This window comes from Hemicordylus capensis, chromosome 3, assembly GCF_027244095.1.
Source record: "Hemicordylus capensis ecotype Gifberg chromosome 3, rHemCap1.1.pri, whole genome shotgun sequence".
NCBI classification, from domain to species: domain Eukaryota; kingdom Metazoa; phylum Chordata; class Lepidosauria; order Squamata; family Cordylidae; genus Hemicordylus; species Hemicordylus capensis.
The window spans coordinates 153,983,454-153,989,453 of NC_069659.1; positions in this window are offsets into that span (position 1 = coordinate 153,983,454).

Below are 6,000 nucleotides of genomic sequence, written 5' to 3' on the forward strand. Positions count from 1 at the left end.
TTGTTTTCTAATCTCTTCCTGAATAGGCTCATCAGAAGGGAAGCCTCAGGCAGCCAGGTGGACTCTCCTTTGCTGAGTGTGGATCCAAGCTCGATTTTATGCTGTTTGTAGAATCCAAGGGAAACAGTTGTGGTATGCAAGGACAAGGCAGTGAAGTGGAATCAGGAATATTAATAGTTTAATGAAATCGATATTATGTACAGAGAGGCAAGTGCAGACTGCTTTTCAGTGCTCTTGCTGCTGGTAGTTTGTTAGCCCTGCCTCTACTTCAGGTCTGGAATACAAGTAAATGAAGCCCCATTCAAAAGCTGGCCTGGATCAAGGAATGGATTAACAACACCACAGTGCTGTTGTTCTTGGGATAATGGAGGTGATTGGGGAGGACCTGCCCTGGAATTGTCACATCTTTTAAAACTTGAGACATTTTTTGGGACTGGCTCTGACTCTTCCTTAAGGGCTGAGATCACTGTAGGATCATGGCCAGTGCCAGAGGCTCCTGCAGGGATCAACATCGGCTCTCTATTAGTGGAGGCCTCTTCGGGGTCCTGGTCTGCTTGGGTGCTAAAGTTGGCCTTACCAGAAACATAATAAGCCTCCATCTTTTATGGAATGCCTGGGATTACATGAACAGGTTACAATTAGGAGTTTGCACAAAACCAGCTGGCCCGGTTCAGTTTTGCCCCCCCCCCCGAAACCCCCCTGGTTCAGTTAGGCTTGGGTTTATTTTATTTTCTGTACTTACCCCCTCCAGGGGGCTTCTCTGAAGACACAGGGGTGTCTGCAGATTTTTGCCCTCCCCCCGCCAGCCTTCCTTATATATAAAAGTACCTGGTTCAGGAAATCTTCGGCCCTTTCCAGGCCGCCCCCATCATGGCAGCCATTTGGGAGGCTGCCACACATGTGCAATGTGCCTCTGTATGGCCTGGATCATGATCTGGCCACACAGGGCCCATGGCACATGCACAGCATCCTCCCAAATGGCCACCATGGGGTGGGGCAAGGCCCGGAAAGGGCCAAAGATTATCCGAACTGGGCATTTTTATACATAAGGAAGGCTGGAATGGGGAGGGGGAACATTAGCGGACTCCCACCCCACTCCGTGGCCTTGGAAAAGTCCCATGGAAGTGCTAAGTACAAAAAATAAAACAAAATATATATATTTTAAAAATATGCATGGAACCCCCCCCCCCAAGCCAGAGGGACTGTAATGTCGGGCTGTGCCCCAAAGTTGTAGCAGAGAGTCCAACACACAAGAATCCGTATTTATGGAGGACAGTTTTATTGCTAAGGAGGAGAGGAGATGAAGACAACGCAGGCCACCATGTAAGGCCTCCCAAGATGCAAAAGCCTGCCTTTCCCAAAAGGCACGCTCCTTAAGTATCTTTCATGATCCACAGGTGTGCTAGAAGAGCACACCTCCGAACCATTCCATTTAAAGTAAAACATACATCACAGGGACTACGTACAAACATTAAAGTAAAATAAATTGGGTTTTTAAAAAAAACCACGAATCCCCCAAACCGGTCAGGAGAGGGCTCAGCTCGACATCAAGCCATCAAACTGAATCAGTTCAACTTCAAACAGGTTCAGAATTGAGTCTGTTCACACATCCCTAGTTACGATATAATTATGGATGATGGGCAACATTTGGCATGTTAGTCATTAGTTGTGCTGGCCAGTTCTTTAGACAAGAAACAACTATCCCTCCTCACACCAACAACTCTATCTCTACACTTATAGATCAATATAATTGTGGGTAATGGATATGTTTAATGGACTTTTTAAAAACTATTATACTTTAAAGGATTCTGGTGCATCTGCTACATGGAAAAACAGATCAACATAAAAATTAATGACTACACAAACTGAACAGAGCTTATGCATATTTCATGAAACTTAGTTAAAATTATTTTTACATTTGCTCTGTGCTGTTTTGTTCCTTAACTACTTGACCGAAATGAAGGAAAATTATCCTCTGAAATTGCATTATATCTCTGCAGTTCTTTGCCAAGAATCCAACCTGATGTTGACCTCTGATTATCACCATAAGTGATCTCCAACACAGAAAAAACTTCAGACCAGTTTCTCAGTTTCTCCTTTCATAGAGTCATAGAATATTACAATTGGAAGGCACCTTGGAGGGGTTCTAGTCCAATCCCTTATTCAGTGCAGGAAACTGCTATAGCATCCCCTGACAGATGACTGTCCACCCTCTGTTTGAAGGCAGACTGTTTCACTGTTGAACAGCTCTTATAATGAGGGCATGACTAGCCTAAATCCGCTGTGTTGTAATTTCAACCCATTGGTTCTAGTCCTGTCCTCCGGAACAACAGGAAAAAAGTCCCCTTCTTCTTGTGACCACCCTCCAGATATTGAAGAAACTTCTTTAGTCTTCTCTCTCCAGGCATTTGCATAGTCACCACAGACCAAGGGGAACAAATGTCCCTGGGCTGCCATGGCACACCCTTGCCCCTTCCCCAGGTCAGCACCTTGTTTTCGTCCCACACCAAGCTGATGAGCAAAGCTCTGGCTGAGTGCTTTCTTTCTCTCCCTTGCTCAGAGCAAAAGAGAGAAAGAAACAATGCACCCAGCTAGCAAACAAAGTGCTGATTGGGAAGGAGTGCGAGAAGAGCCATGTGGCACCTTCTGGGTACTAGCCATGCCCCCTGCAGCAATGCAGGGGGGATGGCTGGTGCACACACAGGCAGCAGTGTGGGGAGGGGCTGCCAGCAGTCTCCTTGCGCCCCTATCTCCAGGCTAAACATATTCAGCTTCTTCAACCATTCTTCATCGGACTTGGTTTCCAAACCCCATACCATCTTGGTTGCCGTCCTCTGAATCCACTGCAGTTTATCAACATCTTAAAATCTCCTTCCTTAAATGTTCTCCAAACAATATTAAAGGCATTACTACCTTAATTATTTAGACGAGAAAAGGCTTCTTTGTTCTTAATGAATGCTGTACTATTAATATTAGTTAGTACTAGATTAGATACATGAAGGTTAATATAGATAATGGTGAATATCTTGAAATGATTATGCAATCATTTTATAATTGTGATTGCAATTATGCAATCACTTTGTAACCAAGATACATGATGCTGTATTATCTGGACAAGCAGCTCTTTGGATACCCCTACATCTTGCTCAACAATCAGGTGTGATTTTGATCCACATATAATAATAATAATAATAATATTCAAATCTTCTATTATATTTTCTTTTTCATCCAGGTCATTTGTCAGCAAATGCCAACTGCCTTGGTTGGCCTGATGGATGGTCTCCAATTGTCTACTGACAGAGGGAATGTGACTTTGCTGATCCTTTTGGATCTCTCAACAGCTTTTGATAACATTAACCATGGTATCCTTCTGGGTCGCCTGAGGGAGGCAGGATTGGGTGGCACTGTTTTATGGTGAATCTGTTCCTATCTCTACGGCATATTCCAGATGGTGTTGCTTGGAGACTGCTGCTCTGCAAGCAAGAACTAGAGTATGGAGTACCAAGTATGGCACAAGGTTCTATACTGTCTCCAATGCCCTAACGTCTACAGTACATAAAACCACTGGGTGAGATCATCAGGAGAGTTGATGCAGGGTGTTATCAATATGCCGATGACACCCAAATCTTTTTCTCCATATTGACCACATCAGGAAATGGCATAGCTTCCCTAAATGCCTGCCTGGAGTAGGTAATGGGCTGGCTGAGAGATAACAAACTAAAGTTGAATCCAAATAAGATGTAGGTTCTGACTGTGATTGGTCGGGACCTGAGAGATGGTTTAGATCTGCCTGGTCCTGATGGGGTTACACTCCCCCTGAAAGATCAGGTATCTAGTGCTTCTGGATCCCAAACTCTCTCTGGTTTCTCAGGTTGAGCCAGTGGCCAGTTGTGCTGTTTATCAGCTTCGGCTGATCCACTAGCTACGCCCATTTCTGACGGTAAATGACCTTAAAGCAGTTGTGCATATGCTGGTAACCAGTTGTGCACATGCTGGTAACCTCCATGCTCAACTACTGTAATGCACTCTACATGGGGTTGCCTTTATATGTAGTCTGGAAACTCCAATTGATACAGAATGTGGCAGCCAGACTGGGACAACTCAAAGGAACCATATAGGACTGATTCTGAAGAACTGGACTGGCTACTGATATGTTTCCAAGCAAAATACAAAGTGCTGGTTATTACCTATAAATCCTTTAACAACTTTGAGTACTTAAGAGAGCGCCCTCTTTGTTATGAACCCAACCACCTTTTAAGATCATCTCAGGAGATCTGGTTACAGTTGCCGCCAGCTCGTTTGGTGGCCACTTGGGACCAGGCCTGCTCTGTGGCTGCCCCAGGGCTTTGGAATAGACTTCCTGGCAAAATAAAGAGCATCTCCATCTCTGACAGCTTTTTAAAAGACCCACAAGACACACCTGTTTGCTCAGGCTTTTAAGTGAAATTAATTTTAAACTATTTGTTTTTAACCGATGAAATTGTTTTAATTTTTATTCTGTAAAATCGTTTTAATGGTTTTTACTGTTTTTTATATTTGTTGTTTTTAAATTGTGTACACTGCCTGGAGATATACATATCAGGCATTATATAAATATTATACAGATATAGATATAGATATATAAATACTACAATGCATTTTTGAGATATTATAATATATCTCTTTGTCGCTGTATCTCAGTCTAGCATTCAATTTGTGATTTCATCTCTGGCAATTTTTAAATCTTGTGCTAGCCTTTTTAACATGGCATATGGAGAACTGGTCTTGTGGTAGCAAGCATGACTTGTCCCCTTAGCTAAGCAAGGTCCCCTCAGGTTGCATATGAATGAGAGACTAGAACTGTGAGCACTGTAACCTTGGAGAAGCCGCTGCCAGTCTGTGAAGACAATACTGAGCTAGATAGATCAATGGTCTGACTCAGTATATGGCAGCTTCCTATGTCTCCACACTATTCTCTTGTTTCTTTGCTCTTATTTAGTTCTAACTGCCTTCCTCTTGCCTCCTATTCCTTCTAGTTTTTCCTCAATCATATACTGAAATAGGCTGCAGTTTCTTAGATTATTCTCTATCATAAGCTATTGCCTTTTTGCATTGTACACGTCTTCATCCCTTCCCAATATGTTCTGTGTTTTATTATTAGTTTTAGTTTCTGTTCAAGTCACTTAACACATTCTTCTCCAGCACTACATGACAACAGCTTCATGTTTCCTTTCTTCCATTTCATTTGTCACCTGTACTGTACTGTACTGTAAAGTTATACTCCATATGATTATTTTTTTTCCTAATTCCTAAATGTATTCCTTCTTTTCTGTAGGTGTTTTTTATATGAAGTCTGTTTTACGAATTGTATATCGCTGTCAATATTTACACTAAATGTTTCGACTTCTGTTATCTTGCTTCCTAAATATTTAAATCATTGTTCTTGTTTAACTGTTTTGTTCAATTCTGATTAGAGTCATCACTGAAATTTCACCAAAGGCGAAACTCAGACTTAATCTGGTGGTGGTGGTGGTGGTGGTGATGGTAAAGATGTTGGTATATGTCTGTATGATGGAGGAGAGGGTGGTCCTCAAGCAATATACCTGAGAACTGTTAAAGAAAGCTGAATGTTTATATAGGACTAGGGGCATCTCTCAGAGAGGTCCCATACATCCATCTAAAATGCAATTCAGAGCATTTTTAAGGCAAAGGATGCATAGATTTTCATGGAAAACCAAAAGACCTGAGAAAATACTAGCAACCATTTTCAGGATAGTTTCCCCCCTCCTCCTTAAAATTGTCACATACTTCTAGGCCACAGTTCTGACAATAATTCACTGGCATATTATATACAATCAATAATATGTTGTGCAGCATTATGGCTCCATAACGCTACATCTCAGGACTTGGAATTATTATTATTATTATTATTATTATTATTATTATTATTATTATTATTATTATTATTTTAGTTATTTATTTGATTTATATACCACCCCTCCAAAAATGGCTCAGGGCAGT